The sequence below is a fragment of the Apis laboriosa genome, unplaced genomic scaffold (assembly GCF_014066325.1).
Source record: "Apis laboriosa isolate Shangri-la unplaced genomic scaffold, ASM1406632v1 scaffold112_cov148, whole genome shotgun sequence".
NCBI lineage: Eukaryota > Metazoa > Arthropoda > Insecta > Hymenoptera > Apidae > Apis > Apis laboriosa.
This window is the reverse complement of record NW_025220865.1, coordinates 950726-970725: the sequence shown is the minus strand read 5'-3', so window position 1 is coordinate 970725 and position 20000 is coordinate 950726. Positions and strand designations below refer to the sequence as shown.

Below are 20000 nucleotides of genomic sequence, written 5' to 3'. Positions count from 1 at the left end.
TAGGTTTCTCAATAATAATACACGTCCCCTGGGATATCGATTATCAGTCAAATTTTTGGAAGAGAATATGTAATTTGAATAGTTTCTCCTCTAGAAGACAGGATTTCTATTAGAATAAAAAAAGAAAAATCGAGATCCAGAAGTGAAATTGCGTACAATTACCAATCTTTGCAATCTTTCCAAAATCAAAGCAACAACTTTCGAAAACGATCGCTTTCTCTACGTTTATAAAATAATATACACGCGTTTTCGAAAAGCTTCGTAAAACCATAATATTTATCCTGCTTTTTTCTTCCTCAAATCAAAATATATTTACGAAGAAAGAAACTTCTATATGTAATTTGTATAGATTATGTAATTTGAGTAGATTCTCCTCTAGAAGATAGGATTTCTATAAAAAAAAAAAAAAAAAAAAATCGAGATGCAACAACTTTCGAAAACGATCACTTTCTCTACGTTAATAAAATAATATACACGCGTTTTCGAAAAGTTTCGTAAAACCATAATATTTATCCTGCTTTCTTCTTCCTCAAATCAAAATAGATTTGCGAAGAAAGAAACTTCTCCCGGATCGTTCGTTAACGCAATATTATCAACAAGATTGAAGAAATGAAATTTAAACCTTTTCAATTCGAGCGTGGCCAAGAGATTTCCAAGGAGGAAGACAGACACGATTGCGATTCCACAAGGGAAGGGACGAGATATCCGATTTCGTTTCCATCGAAAATCGTCGAAATTTTTGCCACCGAGTAAATATTAAAAACATGCTCGCGCCGTTTTTCAACCGTTCCTCCCCTCCCCTCCCCCCATACCGACGTTATTTTACATATTTCCGCGCACGAATTTAATAACCGCCCCGCTACTACTATCTAGGATCCTTGCGTGCAGCCAGCGAGCTCTCATTAAATTCACCGGGGGCCTTCGTTCCCATGAAAATTTGTCATTTTCCCGGTTTCACGTTTGTTAAAACGTTGTACGCGAATCTCTCTCTCTCTCTCTCTCTCTCTCTCGTATTTTTAGTTAATTGTTGTAGTACTCGTAGCCTCGAAACGCGTCACGAAGGACATCGATCATTTTTATTCGAGGAGGTAGAGGGGGAAGGAAGAAAGAACACGAAAAATGTGGCCTGATCAATTGCAAGTATCGTCGATTCAAATGCCTCCCCCCCTTTTTTTATTAATGTAATTAAGTTAAAGAAAGAATCCTCCTTCTAATAATAACATGTTTGGAGAAGAAGAGGGGAGGGAAGGAAACCGCATCCGGATATCGAGGTGCAAATAATCAATTTTCTAAATACCGGGATCCTGCCTGGTTAAAACGATACCCGGTTAACCGGTGGAAACTGCGAGACCGGGCCAATTTTTAAACCGTGCGCCACCGCGAAAACCAAATCCACACCGCATCGGGATCAACCTCGATTAGCCTGAATTTGACCCGCCGCCACGGTCGGATTCGTTCCGACCATTTTCACCTCCCTCCGTTTCCAAAAACGATGACCTCCTCCTCCTCATCTGGGACACAATTAATCACAATCACAATTTTATGACGCAGCTGGCCACGGCGCAAATTACTTAACTTGGTCAAGCTCGTGGGTCCCTGACTTTGAGTTCTTTCGCTTCTTGTGACGAAAGGATCTTTCGAACGATGTACAGATTTGGGTAAATTTGATGCAAGGGTTAGTTGGTCGACCTGGTAAGCGAGATAAGGAGGGGGCTTTATATGCTTGATACTTTCGATTGAAAGATACGTTTAGAAAGAAACTGGTGCTGTAATACTTTAATTCTGTATCTGGTTGGAGGAGGAGGATCCTAGAATGTTGGAAATTTCAGGCTGGCAACGAACGAACGACGCAAAAGGCATCCCTGTCCATCGAAGAAATTCGACAGGTATCGACAGGTATATACGTATACGTATGACTGTTCACAATGGATCTAATTAATTACATCCGTATAAATGCAATATTGTCGGCGACTTTTATCAATTCGCTTCGTAATTAAATGTACATGGAGAAAACTTGATATTTACGAGCGACTTGCTTTAGCTGGCTTTCTTTGCGGAGTGCAATTTTTCGAGCGGAATTTATCGAGTACGAAGGGGAATACGAATACAATTATTATTTTATAAAGTATCGATCCTTATCTTTTGTTTGGAATTTTTTTTCGAAAAAAAAGCGTTCGATTATGCATTAATTTCACTCCTCGTTCAAATCTTACGAGAAATATTCATAGTATAGATTTAAAGCTATAACATAAGAGAATTAATAATAATAAAAAAGAAAAGAAACGATTCATGCACAGAAAACGAATACCCGAATTTTCCCTTCTTCCTTCTCTTCCACGTGTTCAAACCCGGGACTAGCGCGCATCAACCGGGATTTAATTGATCGTGGCCCACGCCCCGTCACCCTTCCAGCCGCCAACATTCCTGAAACGAACGTTTGATCGATCCAACAATCCGAAAACGAGGCGTAAACCTCATGCCAACTACGCTTTAATCCCTCCTCCACTTAACAAGAAGAAGAAGAAGAAGAAGAAGAAAAGAGAAACGTGGATGGAGGGATTGCGAGTCACGAAAAATCGAAAACTCTTTCTCCAACCCGCATTTCCTCGAATCGATCCTTTCGAACGACGAATCATCTCGAGAGAGATGGAAGACCATCGAACTCGATCTGGAAAGGAAAGATCGATCACCTTTCTCATTGATCGACCAAGAGGATGTGTAAAACATAACGTCTTTTAGGGGTTAATCCATGAACGAAATTGAGTTTAAGTTGGATACTCTTTGGTTCAGGATCGAGTGAAAAGAATTTAATGGATTGATAAAATTTGGTTTTAAGTAATCGACGATGGAATTGAATTTGACATAAGATTAGAGTTAGGACTGGTGGTCGATCTCTCACTATTTATTGGTCCATCTTCTTTGATCCATTGAAAGATTGGAAAGACTACTTTGTGTAACTTGACTTTCGAAGTGGAATTAAATCTGCAAAACCGTGATGCACAGTTGAAATTGTATTCAGATACAGTTCATTTCTCAAGTTGGAATAGTTACTAGTTGTTCACTCGTGTAATTATTACATATTAGATATCAGATATTTATTTCTTAAGAGACCGATCCTTTCTTGGCCCACTGAAAGAAATAGAAATACCTCTAATTTCCAAGTAACTTAAAACAGCTTATGAAAATTTTCGTAATACACTTTTGAATTTCAACAACAAGTATCGGTGATTATTACTCTCGTTGTTCCAATTTTGGGGCTGGTTGTCCCCCGCACATAGCGTACATCGAAATTAATATATAATAAATAAAATAATAAATAAATAATAAATATATAAATATATATAATAAATAAATATATATAATATATAAAATATATATAATAAAATATATAAATATATATATAATAAATATATAATAAATAAATAATAAATAATAAATATATAATAAATAAAATAATAAATAAATCCGATTGTCGTTGGAATTGAAATTACGCAACCACCAATTCGAACCTTCGCGAACACTGTAAACTCTGATACAACGAAACAAAGGATAGGCGTGACGCGTAATTATATATACATATATATCGTAGAATCCAATTTGTTGAAATTTTATCAAAAAAAAAAAAAAAGAAAAAAGCGATTTAATCAGTGCGATGCACCGCCAAAAAGTGTTCGTAAACAAAGTAAACTTTAATACGCAGTGAGAGAACTATGGCGCAACTATGGTGACAAGCGTTGTAACATCGCTGTTACGCCTCTGGGACGTTGCTGTTGGCCGTGTGTGTATGTGTGTGTGCGAGAGAGTAAACTTTTTTTACGGCCACCTTTGCCGATTTTTACGATATCGCCAAAGAGGCCATTCGGTTCCTGCCTCCCTCGAACTCTATCTCGGCCCCGTAATGCGTCAAGGCAATTCGATTCACGATTCATGGATTATTTATCATCGACCGTCCCCTCCAAGGGATTAATTTGTAGAGTATACCGTGATCGAATCGCTCGAGAAGAAGATCGATTTATTTTTATCCTTTACCCTACGTGAAAAAAGGGAAGCAATTTTTTTCAAATTTATATATTTTCAAATTTTTGAAATTCACTTTCTCAAAATCTACGATACTATTATATATATATATACAAAGAGAGAACGTAGTAAAATTTGTGAAAGAAGTGTCACGAGAGATTCGTGGAATTCTCATTTATTTATTTATCCCCGAAGCGGATCGATTTGCCCGGCCACGTAGGGGGCGAGTTGTTGAAAAGCCGCTTTCAACATTCGAGCAAAGTTCGAGAAATGTTGTTGGAGAAATTATCCCCCGTAAAACGGGCCTCGATTTATTATGGGGTTTCCCAGCTCGCGTGTGATCGCGTCACGCGGTTTACAGTTTTGTTCTTCCATCTCGTGGAGAGCGGCTCGAAACCTTACGAGAGGAGGGATTGACAGTCGTTTCGAGCGTTTCTCGAGCTTTTCTCGAGCGAAGCGGTGAATTCTAATTTTTCTTTCCTCCCTTAACGAACGTGAAAATCCGAAATGCAAAGAGGGGGGGTTGAAAGAAGAGTTGAAATACGTGTTGCAAGAGAGAGAGAGAGAGAGAGGAATCGATGATAAAATTATATGGATAATTCGGGCGAAAGTTGCGGACGAAGGGGGAAGATTAAAATTAAAATTAAAATTAAAATCGTTTTCCAAGGAGGGGGATCGAGTATAGCGTCGATAAGTGTATTAACACGAATTTAGACGATATAGAAATGGGAACGAGAATTCGACAAGAATTTTGATTAACACGATTGCATAATAGATCCCCGATAATTAACATCCCGATAATTGAAAATCCGTTAAATCGAGATTCCGCATTATCGGCAAATTATCGGTATTTGATTTTAAAAGCAGTAGCAGTTCGTTATCTGAAATCTGTGTTCAACAGCGCGTATGTAACGAATCGACGATTAATCTTTTCGAAACGTTCGTTGTCGCCGATCAAATTTGATTTCTATTTCGAGGGGGAGAGGGGGTGGGGCGACATAGACGACGAAACAATTCCACTTGTGGCGCAAACAATCGCGGTTACCATTAATTATTGCTTATCGCGCGTTTCATTGGACAAAGTTTCAGTTTCTGGTTGGAAAACTGGTTAATTTCAAATCTAAGTAAGTACTGTTTTCGATTCGCAGAGAGAATTAATATCAGAATACAGAAATATCTTTCGGTGATACAAATCTGGTAAAGAAAATTGATTCGTCATTTATGTTTTTCATTGTTAGATCGCGAGTTTTTATGCAATTAAAATTCAATTGGCCATTCAAGTTGTCTTCTATTTCTATTTCGTCTAAATATATCTCGATTGGCTGCTAAGATACAAGGACTCTTCTTGAGAAAATTTATGAATGAACTCATGACCTATTATATTATATATTCTTCCCTGGAAACGCGCCCTATCTTCTTCCATGAATCGCGTCTGTCTGGAGTCCGAAGAAAGATTTGAGCGATCGACAAAGAATGGCGATAATACACGATAAAAATCACCCTTTTATTTACACGATATCTCGAGAACCGGAAGTCGTATCAGGATAAATCAAAAAGCGTTGTAAAGTTCAAGGTTTCGCGCTTCTAATGATCGCTCACTCGTTGACCGGAAGTCACTATCTTCGAAGTTATGGCGCTTCAAAGTTTTCCTAATTTCAATAGAATTTAAGGACCGAGGTAAACGATTAAAAATTATTCTTTTCTTTATAGGACGATATCTCGAGAACCGAAAGTCCTATTAGGATAAATCAAAAAGCGTTGTAAAGTTGAAGGTTTCGCGCTTCTAATGATCGCTCACTCGTTGACCGGAAGTCATTATCTTCGAAGTTATGGCGCTTCAAAGTTTTCCTAATTTCAATAGAGTCAAGATAAGCGATCGAAAACCAGCCTTTTCTTTGCACGATGATATTTCGGAAACCGGAAGTCGTATCGGGATAAATCGAAAAGCGTTTTAAAGGATTCTACGTTTATGACGATCGTTCATTGGTTGAAATTACTATTCTCGAAATTATGGCGGTTCAAACTTTTCCTAATTTCAATAGGAAATCAAGATAAATGATTTTCTTTGCACGATGATATCTCGAAAACAAAAAAGCGTTTTGAAGCGTTTTACGCTTCTAACGATCGTTCACTGGTTGACTGGAAATAACTATTATCCAATTTTAACAAACGATCGAAAACCATTCTTTTCTTTCCATAATGATATTTCGGGAACAGAGAGTCGTATTGGAATAAATCGAAAAGAGTAAGATTGGTTGAAATTATTATCCTCAAAGTTATGGCGGTTCAAAGTGTTCCCAAAATTTTGATACGCTTTTAATCCCTTCTCAAGATTCTTGATTCTTAATTATCGAGTAAACAAACGATGCGTCATCTTTGGAGAAACGAAAAACGAATGTTCACGTTTCGATTCACGAATTTTCGAGAAAAATGGAGAGAGAGAAAGAAAGAAAAAAGCGCGGCGTTTTCTATTCTCGATCGGTGGTTTCACACACGATGGATCCGCACAGTGAAAAATCGAGGCGGACTGCTGACTTCGGGGTGACCCGGTGCGGCCTTCTCCCCCCTTCCACCCCCCATAAAGGCATTATTAATGCAAGCCAATCCCGGTGCGGCGCGGAACGAATTGCCTCTATAAAATGTAATTTCGGAAGAGTTTCCGATACTAAATTTTGAATAGAGCCGCCGCCGCCGCCGCCTGGATATTTCCATCTCAATGGAGAGACTTTCGCCTCGAAATTTCTAAAGCTCGAGAGCCGAGGAGGGAGAGCTTTGTTCTCGCGGGAGGAAAAATCGGCCGATTTTCGGATAAAACCCCATCCGCGATTATTTCGCGTGTTTAACGCGATATCCACGCGATGGTGGGGGCTCCTTTAATTTCCCAACCCGAAAGCCAAAACCTTTATTTGGATGTAAATTTCTCTTCCCCTATCCTTTGTCCGACGCGTGAGCAATGGTCTCCTTTGTAGTATTTTAACGATTAATTTCTTAGCAGAGAGGGAAAGAGAGAGAGGAATTCCCTCCTTCCTTCCAGGTCCAGGTTTTGTTATCGATTCTCAATGACTCGAGAATTCGCAGAAAATTTAATTCCTGCCTTCTTCGACGATCCCCTTTTTTTTTAAAGATTCTTCGAGTACGTAACAAGGATCGAATTTCGTTTATGGACAATTATAAAGTTGAGGAGAAATTGCAACAACGTTACTCTCTATTCCCTCGTACGTATCCAAAACGTCCCATACGCGACGAGCCTTCAAGGATGGTGGCTCCTCCGATTTAAATTTATTTACATTTGCATCCCTTGTGCACGGGGCCGCTTGCTGCGCGCTATGAACAACCCGACGGCGCTATTGATTTCGTCCTCGCTCACGAACCAGACCTGCACACCCCTTTCGCAGCGACTCCGCTCCACGAGTAACATCCCTCCGCCGCGTAGCGCGCGCCCAAGAGCACACCCCCCCCTCCCCCTCGCGGAAATTCGCTGTTACGAAATTCATCGATTCGCCCTTTCTACACCAGTTATCGAAGTTTAATGGCAGAGATGTCTGAGACGATTTGAGTCGGGAGAAGTGGCGAGAAATTCTTTTTTTCTGGTATTTATATCACAAGTGGAGGAGATGTTATCACGTTGTTTATTTCGTTACTTTTTCGAAGAAAGCGTGGATTTAATTTAAACGAAGGAAGAGAAAGATGAATGGAAGAATGATAAAATTTTGGATATGTTTTTTTTTTCTTTCAGTTTCTTCGCGATGGACGAGAAGAATGTTGGTTTCAGTTTTTCGAATATTGGATTTCTTTTATTCATCCGGGATAATCGAAGAACGATCTATGACTTATGCATAAGAATCGGTGTATCTTCTTTATTATTTTTTATTATAAATTCAAATAATATTTTTTTTCAGTGATTATTAATGGAATTTAGAACAATTATTAGAATTAGATTAATTAATATTAAATCATTAAATAAAATTCCAAGATTAATTTATTATGTAATTTCAGTTATTTCAGGAGTATTTTTATTTTTAATAATTGTTATATATTTTAGATCAATTAATTTAATAAAAAATTATGAATTTAATTTTTTAATTCAAATAATATTTTTTTTTAAGATTGGAATTTTTCCTTTTCATTATTGAATAATTTTTTCATATGAAATAATAAACTGACAAATTTTTTTAATATCTACTTTCTGCCCGATTTCCTCGATCGAAAATAGTTTCGATAAAACTAAAAATTGGTGGAACGTCGAGATAAAATTTTTCTATATATAGGATGTAATAGTTGGTCTCCTTGGAAATTCTGAGCGATTCGCACGATGAAAAATTTGGAAACTTTCGATGGCGTGCAAATTTTTCGGTTCAAATCGTAGATTGAGAACAGGACGACGAATTTTCCTTCTCTCGTCCCCCTTTTTCAAAATTCCACTTACCACAAAGTTTAAGCGATTAAACAGCGAGATTAAACAGCGAGAGTTTGTTCCGAGAGTTTGTTGCGCGCCATGATCATTGTGTACAGAAAGATTTTTGAAGAATAGATGGTTTCTTGTTGGTACTTGAGTTGAGAGAGAGTAGTTGAGAGAGGGAGAGAGAAACTTCTGATAGTCACTTGTTGTTCCATTGTGCGAAAAGTTTTTGTCGTCTGTAGGAATTTGTCGTTGTTGTATATTATATCGGTTCTTGGAACGGTATTTGTTTATGTACAGAGAGAAACACGAGTAACAATCGTAATTCGTCGCGATTCCCGAACAATCTGATTCACGAACTAAAGCAAAATATATAAAGAAAACGATCAAAGATATTGATCGTAATAATTTTAATCCTAATGTTTAAGCCATCTTGAACCATTCATTCTGTAGCAATAATTAATAAAGAAAGCTTTGTTTATAATTTTAATTTTAACCAACATGACAAAAATTCAAAATTCAACGATTCGAAAGAGAAAAAAAATCCAAGCCTTCCAATCTGATTCCACTCAGAATTCCACACAGAAATGGTCTGGCTTCCATTGCTCCAAAATCTTCAACTAAAAAATAAGAGAAATTCAAAGAATACAAAGAACGTCAGAGTACACAAAAGATTAAATTTCCTTATCCAAACCATCCCAAACTCTCAAACATTCCTAGACTTATTAATTTCAACAAATTATGCATCAAGTATCAAAAGAAGAAGAGGAAAAAAATCCAAGCCTTCCAATCTGATTTCGATTCGAAATGGTTTAATTTCTATTGCTCCAAAAACAGAAATTTAACAAAGAACGTGAAAATATCGAAACAATTAAATTTCCTCATTCGAACAATTCCTTAAACATTCCTAGACTTAATTTCAACAAAACGTGCATCAAGTATCAAAAGAAGAACAGGAAAAAATTCAAGCCTTCTAATCTGATTCGACTCGAAATGGTCTGACTTCCATTGCTCTAAAACCTTCAACCAAAAAATAACAGAAATTCAAAGAATACAAAGAACGTCAGAGTGCACGAAAGATTAAATTTCCTTATCCAAACCGTCCCCAACTTTCTCAAACATTCCTAGACTTATTAATTTCAACAAATTATACATCAAGTATCAAAAGAAGAAGAGGAAACAAAGAACAAAGAACGTAAAAATATCGAAACAATTAAATTTCCTCATTCGAACAATTCCTCAAACATTCCTAGACTTAATTTCAACAAATCGTGCATCAAGTATCAAAAGAAGAAGAGGGAAAAAAGCCTTCCAATCTGATTCGACTCGAAATAGTCTGGCTTCCATTGCTCCAAAAACAAAAATTTAACAAAGAACGTGAAACAATTAAATTTCCTCGAAAAATTCCTCAAACATTCCTAGACTTATTAATTTCAACAAATCGTGCATCAAATATCAAAAGAAGAAGAGGAAAAAAATCCAAGCTTTCCAATCCGATTTCGATTCGAAATGGTCTGGCTTCCATTGCTCCAAAAACAAAAATTTAACAAAGAACGTGAAACAATTAAATTTCCTCGAAAAATTCCTCAAACATTCCTAGACTTAATTTCAACAAATCGTGCATTAAATATCAAAAGAAGAAGAGGAAAAAAATCCAAGCCTTCCAATCTGATTTCGATTCGAAATGGTCTGGCTTCCATTGCTCCAAAAACAGAAATTTAACGATACAAAGAACGTGAAAAATACCGAAACGATTAAATTTCCTCATCCCTTGAACATTCCTATACTCGTTAAATCGCAATAATTTCAACAAACACGCGTCAAATATCAAAAGAAGAAGGGAAGAAGAAGAAGAAGAAGAAGAAGAAGAAGAAGCAAAAAAAAAAAAAAAAATCCAAGTCTTCCAATCTAGTTGCGGCGCGTGCTTGACTCGAAAATGGTCTGGGCTTCGTTTTCGCAGGACAATCGTCGACACCGCCATTACCGGGCCTCCTGTGTTCATTAATGCGCGCCACCGCCGATGAATCCGCTTTTCTTTTGATCACTCGCTCCGTCTCGCTCGCGGCCACCGTCTCTACGCGTGCCATTACGCCGTCTCCGACTTTCTTTGTTCGGATCTCGTCCGATTACGACCGATTCGAGGTACCTCGGATAATCGAGAATCCAGGAGGGAGGGGGTGGGTTCAAGCAGAGAGGCGAGAGAACGAAGGGAAGGGAATCCCTTCTATCATTGCTCCTCGTTCCTCCGGCAATTTCGACGACAGAGGGGCGCGCTTTCCTGTATTTTATGGGATGAACGAGGATTTTCACGAGGACGCGTGTTACGCGGAATCTTCTTCCACTCCTCCACTACTTGCTCCAACACTTTTCGTTCGGATACTGTTTGCCGTTCGAGGAATACGGATTCTTTTTCACTCGGGATGGGGAGAGTTCTCGAGAGTTCCTTTGATTCCTCGATCGAAATTAAATATCAAGTCGTGGAAGACGAAACGTTTCCTCGCGGAGAGAGAGAGGATACAATTGTTCGTAAAAGAGATCTTCGCAGTTTGTATTAATTTCAACCGAACAGTTGCTGTTGCGACGAGTCGAAGTCAAGGCCAATTACGGAGCTTACTTGTTTGTAAAGTTTATTCAAATTTTTTCTGCGCGATGTGTTATTAAAAATATCTTTCCCGATATCTTTGAAATTTTAACGATATCTGAAAATTATATCCCTTTCGATCTTAATTGTTGGATATTACAAGTATTTGGTTTGAAACGAATGTGATTCGTCTTTGAAAAGAATCGTGCGAATTTTCTCGTCCAAAGTTTCTTCTTCCCCTCCACAATTCTCCACAATTTCTCCCTTTCGATCATTTCACGCCTCATTAATCGAATCGATCGCGTAAGTTGCACGCAATTTATTCATCCCTCCCTTTCCGATTGTTGCCGCTCGCGGAGCAACCCTCTTTGAGCAACGTTTCTTTTTCTTTCACCTTGCCTCGCATCTCTTCGTTACAGGGATGCGATTAACGGTATCGACTCTAATATATCGATTGTGGTATATATTCGAGCAGTGAGTCTCGAGCAATCGATCTTCTTCTCGCGCTTCGATATATTCGATATAAAATAAAAATGCCCTGTAAAAAGAAAAAAACACCGCCAACTTTTCCTCTCTCCAGGACCATTAACCCGTCGAAAAAGTTGAGCTGAAATTAAAAATCACGGACAAAGTTGCTCGAATAACATTTATCCGAGTTATAATTTACGTTACGATTATTATTACGTTTCGAATGACAATAAATTATATAATAAAGTAACCTGAACTGTTCAAATTTCCTTCATCTTCATCGTCATCCCACGAAGCATATCACCACACGCGAGAGAGAACGAATTCCGCTTACTTTCTTTTGGAAAAGAAAGAAAAGGCTCCATCGAGCGCACCCCCCCCACTCTAATGCATATATCCGCCCTTATCCCTAGCGTACTTTCAACAACAGCCCCTTCCATCCCCGTAGGCGCGGGGATAATGTCAATTACTTTCGCCGAAGCTTTTTCGCCAGGGTGTGTCCTCTCTGTCTCTCTCTGTCGTTTTCGTGTCTGATATAACAGAGGTATTCTCGCGCCTAGATTTTGATGGGGTGGGTAAAGAGGGAATGGTCCAATGCAATGTTCTCTTCTCGACATTAATTTACACCGCAGAAGTAACGTTCACTGGTGGAAAGAAATCTCAAGTGGTGTGTGATTAATGTGAAAGCGTATTTTTCTTCACACCGTTATTTACTATACCAGCAATTATTTACTATAGCAAAATTGTAAGTTGATCGGATTGGATTTGAACTGAATCCTTGGAAAAGGTTTCATATTTGATCCATCCTTAAACTTTCTCTTAATTTTTGTAATAATCCTCTGAATAATATAGTCTCTAATTTTCTCTTAATTTTTGTAACAGTCCTGTAGAAAAATATCGAAGTTTTAGGTAAGAAAAAAAAAAAAAAAGAAAGAAAGAAACGTAGAAATTTTTTGGGGAAGCATTGAAACACCGAGACCGAATTTCGCGATAAATATTCTTAGCTACTCGGTTGTTTCTCTCTGTTCGCTGCCGCGGTGGAGAACTGAAGGGAGGGAAGGTGGAAAAGAAAAAGGAAAGAAAAAAAAAAAAGAAAGAAAGAAAAGAAAGAGAGAAAGAAAGGAAAAAGAGAAACGACGTTAAAGCGTTATTCATGAGTCGGCAAGAAAAAGCCAACCACCACCCCCTACTTCGCGCTCTTTCACCCTCCTCCGCGTTTCCCCACGCTCGTTCCCCCCTCCGTCCCCCTCGTCAGCAACGTAACAACTATCCGCTGACGCGATAATAAATTCCGCTCATTCGTCTCCAGGCTTTATTCCGCGATATTATTTCGCCCCTCCCCCTCCTCCCTCCTTTTCTACTCGCGTTTTCTTTCCATCGTCGCGATCACACCCTCCTGTCCAGCCTCCCCCTCCCCCCTTCCTTCCTTTCTTCCTCAGTCTCGTGGTGGATAAATCGATGGCGGGCCCAGCTTCGTTCGTCGAACGCGTTATGTTTTTCATGTTTGCAAATAATGTTTTCCATTGATCGAGATAAATGATCGATATATCAACAAGCAAGATTATTATTTGTTATATTATATTATACTGTACTATATCTAGAGAAGACAGCATTGTATAACTATTCCTTCCTTCCTTCCTAAGTCTCGTGGTGGATAAATCGATGGCGGGCCCAGCTTCGTTCGTCGAACGCGTTATGTGTTTCATGTTTGCAAATAATGTTTTCCATTGATCGAGATAAATGATCGATATATCAACAAGCAAGATTATTATTTGTTATACTGTACTATATCTATATAGAGAAGACAGGATTGTATAACTATTCTTCCTCTTAAAGTTTCATTGGGAATTTTAATTTTAATTTAACTTAATTTGAGAGGCAAAATTGTCGAAATTTCTATCCTAGATTTCGTTAATCTCCGATTAACAAGCGTTGATTTGCGAATAGATCTTCCTAGGATATTTATTCCTTTATTGGGAGGCGTGTAAAATCATTTTGTCGTTCGTGTATTTCGGAAAGATTGGAAGAATCTTTTCTTCTTGAATTCAATCCCGAATGGGATTCTCGTCGCCTCGAGTTTACGCGTGGCAAATTGGTTGGTTAGCCATCCTCTCGGAATATCGGATTTCCATTTCGCTGGGAAAAACTTTTTTCGTCCAACTTCGAGCTACCGATCGAGATTTTTCGAAAGAAAGAAAGAGGGGGCACGAGATTTTAAGCAGAGGAGGATAGATGTTAAAAGCGGGGATGTTGGAAAAAAGGGGAAAGGCGGGACCTTGGCCGTTAGAACAGCTCTCCTCCCTTGTTCGAGCGAAAGAGGAAGAGAGGGAGGGAAAGGCAGCCCCGGGGATCCCTCACAACCGCGGGCCCCTCCGCGGAACCCTCTTTTCACCATTCGCCGCCATTCGCCCCCACGAGAGCAGGGGAGGGCGAGAGTGGGGAGAGATAAAAAGGCGGGGAAGAAAAAGGCGTAGATGAATAATCAAACACTCGGCTCCGACGCTCTGGGACGAGTCTGGACGCGCTCATTCATGCGCGGTCTTAATTAGACCCCGTCTGCGGGAGAAATACAATTAATGATTGTCCTCCGTCCAGCGCGTGGAATTTCGCGAAATCTTTGGAGAAAAAGAAAAGGAACTCTATTCCTTGGAATCTCGCGAAATCTTTGGAGAGAAGGAAAAAGAATTCGATCTATTTCTTGGAATTTCGCGAAATCTTTGGAGAGAAGGAAAAAGAACTCGACTCGATCTATTTTTTGGAACCTCGAAAAATCTTTGGAGAGAAGGAAAAGGAACTCGATCTATTTCTTGAAACCTCAAAAAATCTTTGGAGAAAAAGAAAAGGAACTCTATTCCTTGGAATCTCGAAAAATCTTTGGAGAGAAGGAAAAAGGACTCGATCTATTTCTTGGAACCTCGAAAAATCTTTGGAGAAAAAAAAAAGGAACTCTATTCCTTGGAATTTCGCGAAATCTTTGGAGAGAAGGAAAAAGAACTCGATCTATTTCTTGAAACTTTGCGAAATCTTTGGAGAGAAGGAAAAAGAACTCGATCTATTTCTTGGAACCTCGAAAAATCTTTGGAGAGAAGGAAAAATAACTCGATCTATTTCTTGAAACTTTGCGAAATCTTTGGAGAGAAGGAAAAAGAACTCGACTCGATCGTGATTTCATTCGTATTTCTTGTCTTCATCTACGTAAGGTATCGTATATATGCATAATAATCCAAAATTTGCGAAACAACAAATCTTGGCCAGAAGAGCGTGAAATATAAAACAATTCGTCCTTAGACTAACAAAATTGTATTAAACTTTTTACAGATTCGTGGCCTTTTATATAATATAATTTAGTTTTATAACATAAATTTTCTAAACTGCATAATTTCCTCCTTATTCGAATCAAAAATATATATAATCTACGTATCATGTGACCATTACATTACGATATCGTTTTTCAATTCGCAATCATGTATTACTTCTCTCATCCCTTGACTCTTCCAAACGTAAGTTAAATATAATTATATATATATAAAATATTCGAAATAAAAATCGCTCCTAACGAAATATCTCAAACTCGTTACAACCTCATTCTCTCAAAAAAAAAAAAAAAAAGAAAGAAAGAAAGGATACAAGAAAAGTCGTAAACGAGAATATCGCCGTCGGCGTGGAAGACGAATATTCATTCATCTTCCGCGGTGGATATAATCGAGTGGAGTGTGAAAACGAACGGTGGCGGGGGGTGGTGAAGGGTTGGGCCCCAGAGGGCGTCGAGATCTCTGGGTGTGCTCCGACCCTCCTCTCTCTCTCTTTCCGTTATTTCGTTGGCGAGTCGTAAAAAAAAAAAAAAGGGGGGGGAAAGAAAAAAAAATCACCAAACAACGAGTTGCGCGCACGAGCTCACCGTCGAGCTCGCTCATCATTTATTCAGACGGGGAACCGAGCCCGGCCGGGGATGTAATTCTAAGAAGACAATCGGAGAGATAGAGAGAGAGAGAGAGAGAGAGAGAGAAGAAGAAGAAGAAAAAGAAAAAGGAAAAAATGAAAACACGAGTTCCCAGAGTTGCGGGAGAACACGTCAACAACGTTTTGTTGTCTCCACGGTTTGGATGGAGTGAATCGGGGTACGAGAAAAAGAGAGAGAGAGAGAGAGGGAAAAACGCCAGTGGGTATTTTGCTCGAGCTCGAGGCTTATCGAGAAAATGGATGGAGATGATACGGGGTGAAATGTTGCCAAAACGAAAAGGAATAATTTTCCTTGCAAAAATTGTAGGATAATCCAATAAATCTCTCCCTTCTAAATACCTATAAGAAGAATAAGCTTTCCCAAGCTTTCCTTCCTTTCCTTGATAACTATGAAAAATCGGCCAATCAAAGGGTATATATTCCAATAAAATTACTTTCTCCCCCTTCGTTATTATCAAAACTGTTATATAACTTCAATTCAAAAATTTCTCGATCTATTATCCCCTCGATAATCGCACCTCCCTTTACAGAGAGCCAAAACCTCCCCCAAAAGTTTCCCGAATTTCGAATCTGTCGCGACTATATATCTCTCCCTCCCCCTATATTCGTGCGCCAATTCACGCCCGAAAGTCGAGAGAAAATATTATACACTTTCTACAAGTCGTTTCCCCGAAATGATCTGGCACGCCAGCAGGCGCCATATATATATATGTATGCAGAGGGAGAGTCTCGTTTCCCTGCTCGTTTACTTCTTCGTTGCAACGATAACTCGGCTCGAGATGCGGTTAATATTGAGTATCGGTGCGAGGTTAAGAAAAAAAAAAAAGGTAGAAAAAGAAAGGAGTCGTTTGGGATCGTTGGAGAGAGGCTGCGAGGAAAATAACGGAGAGGGGGCGAGTAGTAGTTGGGACGAGGAGGAGAGGCAACTCCCGAAGGGAGAGAAGCTCGTTGCTACGAGGGTTTGGAAGGGCCAAGTCTCGAGTACCGAAGTCTACCACCCTGCCTTCCTACCCTCCCCGCGCAGGCCAATCTTTACAGCAGCCCGACCCGCCTTTTCCCTTGATTCCGCTGTTGAATTTTCACTAATTAATTCCCCAAACTTACGCGTGCCTCGATCTATATTTATCAGGGAGGGAGGGAGGGAGGGAGGGTAAAGGTAAAGCCTGGCGAGCTTCGAAACCGGTCGCTTATTAATGGTCGCCGATAAACGCGAAAATAACTCACCCCCTACTCGGAAGACGACCTTTTTTATTCTTGGATTACACGATAGCTGATCGGTGATCGGAACTTACCTGGAACAGAGGAACAAAGATTTCGGTTAAATTTCAATTAGGATTTTTAATTCTTAAATTTTTCTTTCGATTCAGTTTCGTTGTGTATGTGTATATATTAATTGGTCAAAAAGTATTTCAGTAATTTTTCAGTAAAATATTCAGTAAGTTCCAGCCTCTTCTCGCAATCAAGTACTTTATAGAAGCGTAAAGTCTCTACTTCGATCTACTTTCAAGCTCCTTTCACGCGAGAACAAATTTTCCGATTTTTATTTAAACGAGTAGAAAAAGAAAAATAAGAAAAACAATTTATGATTCCTCCTTCGTTCCACTTTCGCAAGGAAGAAGGAAAGGGGTGACAAAAAAAAAAAAAAAGGAAGGAAAAATTCCTCGCACTCGAGCGTGAATCCCCTCCATAAGGACAACGTTGGAAGGCTGGATCGCGTCCATTATTGCTGATAAAACAATGACGTCTCCGATTTTGCACGGGGCGTGCATTAAATTCGCCGATTACATCACTTAGCGGGCGCAAACTGCGCTGTTGGAACGCTGCAAATTACACGAGCGGGCCCCGGACGGAAGAGGGGAAGGGAGAAGAAAGGGAGAGGGAGAGAGAGGAAAAAAGGAAGAGAAACGCAATTAAAGCGCCGGTCATTTGAGTCGATCGAAAGCCCATTTGGCCGGTTTCAACGGAGCGTCGTCGTTGAAAATTCCATTTTTCTCCTCTTCGCTCTCTCGACGTTTGTTGTTTCACGGCGATCACGGTACACTTTGCAGTTTTCGCGCGTTCAAAACAGTGGAAGAGAGACAGAGAGAGAGAGAAGAGATAAAAAATGGAGAAAAACAAGGGTAGGGAAAAAGTGGAAGGAGTGTGCGTATATTACTTGGTCGGTGGCGAAAATTCGCGCGAGCATAGGTTTCGAATTACACGTGGCGGCCGTGGATGGAATAATTGAAAGGCATCCCTGGAACAGCAAACGTCAAGCGCGAATTAAAAGAGAACGGGCCTCCTGTGAAATCATTCGCTCGTCCAAGGGATGTTTGAAAAAAAAAAAGAAAAAGGGAATCGCGGTGATAATGCGATTGATGGTTGAAAGTGGAGGGGGAAAAAATAGAGGAGGGAGAAGGAGAGAGCGAACGAGATAACGCGATCGATCCAACCAGCTTCGATTCAACTTTCTTTCTTTCCATGCTTTTTTCGCAATCGATTGATTCGATTTCGCGAATATGTTTACGTTTCTAATAAATTCGAGCAAAAAATAAGTAAACAAAGTAAATTACAAAGATACTCTTTATCGAGGCTCTCCTCCTTTCTTCCTCCGTTTTCGCGGGAAACGAAAAGAAGAAGTCAACGTTGGAATTCGGTGTTAAAAGATAATGGAAAGGACGAAAGTTGTCTTTCTGTTTCTGACAAGGTAATTACAATCTCATTAGGATCCTTACGAAAAGAAATGTCATTTACAATTATACGAGTTCGTTAATTCACCTTTTATTACAACAACGCATCGTAACCCTCTTCCCTTCCCTCACCCTCTTCTTGGCCGACAAATTCGATTGAAATGTGACGTGAAACTTCTCGAATCTCTCTTCTTCGCGATTATTCTTTCGTTAATACGATATCTCTCTAAAGCTCGGCGAATTCTCGTCCGGGAGGGGAAGGGGTGTTATTTATTTTCTCGAAGAGAGGAAAGAAACCACGAACAAAGAAAGACTCGCGTCGACACGCGTCTGCCAGATTTTAATAACGCATCGTGAAAAAAAAAAAAAAACGCTTTTCACGCTCTCATCCATTAACTTTTCCACGCGGACCTTTGTCGTTTACTCCCATCTACCTCGTTTTTTTCCCTCCCCCAACGTTCGCCCGTCATTGTCCCTATTTCTCCACCACGTTCGACTCGTCGCCAACCACGTTCTTGGACACCGGGCGTTATCGTCGGTATTCTAATTAAAAAATTAACGTTAATTACAGCCACAGCCGGTGCGCTAAGAGCGGGAGGGAAAAAAAAGGAGGCGTCGAGACGAAAAATTCAACGAATGTATTTTTAATCAACGTCGACGTTTTCTCACCCCTTTCTCTTAACTCGCAAACTAGAAAGTATCGAAGTGGTGAACATTGAATCTCATCGCTTTTTCCATACGTTTCTCCTAATTTTAAGGCATTAAATAATACCCGTATTTGCGAATTATGATCTGGAGAAGAAAAAAAAAAGAAAAAAAAGAAAAATATCGTTCTTATTATTTTTCGAAAATTACAAATAAATTAAAGATACGATATATCCGACATACAATTTCCATAATAAATAATTATAGATATATCTCACAAGATATCAATTGTTATATATATATTCCATTGTGGAAAATTGCATCGAGCGAATATATCCTCTAATGTAATCGATAAACGATTAAAATTTCGTTGGAAATTTATCGCATAACGTGATGATATTGATAAAAGGACGAAGAATATATTTTACGTCGTAATATTTTCGTTCGTACTTTTTTTGTATTCGTCATTAATGACATCATTAATTTTCATCCTTCAAATTCGATGAGAATCGAGGTAAAGAAAAGCCACGATAAGCTCCCTGCGAACGGAACAAGTTGGCGACGCTTAAGACTACGATACGACAGGGAAAAAGATTGATGTAGTATTAAATATGGGGGTAAAACTGGTTGCCACAAGTGCAGTTATAATTTATAATAAAATGCCTTTCGAAAGGTAAGGATCGATACGTTTCCCATTTTCGTAAATATATATATGCAAAATACGTGGATCAAAAATTTAGAACGATACGTAACGTTTTAAAGTAAAGTGATATAGACGATAGACTAGAAAATTTTTTATTATATCATCAAATATTTGACGGTGAGAGTAAAAGTGTCGGCGGCAAACACACCGATGGCAAACAGATTAAAATTTTAGAGCCACGCAAAAAAAAAAAAAAAAAANAAAAAAAAAAAAAAAAAAAAAAAGAAATGAATTAACCAACAATAAAAATCAACAGAGCGAAATAAAACCGGTGTAGAAAAAATCACATGGACATAAATATACATTTGGCAAAATAATTTTTCATCTCTCAAGATATGTTAAAATATCTTCTTTTAACTTTTAAATAAAATCAAACAACTTTACGTATCTTTAAATGGATCTAAAATCAACTCTAATTTACTCGTTTTATTCCCTTCCTTTTCTTTTCTTACAAACGATACAAATTTTAATCGAGAAAAATAATTAACATTTTATCGAATAAATGGGATATTCCGCGTGCATTTCCTTCAACTTTTAATCAAGATCAAAAAAAAAAAA

The 20000-nt window shown here is 38.8% G+C and overlaps 1 protein-coding gene across 2 annotated transcripts in view; it reads right to left on the bottom strand.

Moving 5' to 3' along the window:
* The window catches only part of LOC122714048 (teneurin-m), a 604012-nt gene that overhangs the window by 191641 nt on the left and 392371 nt on the right, over positions 1–20000 (bottom strand). The gene's annotated exons all lie outside the window — the stretch shown is intronic.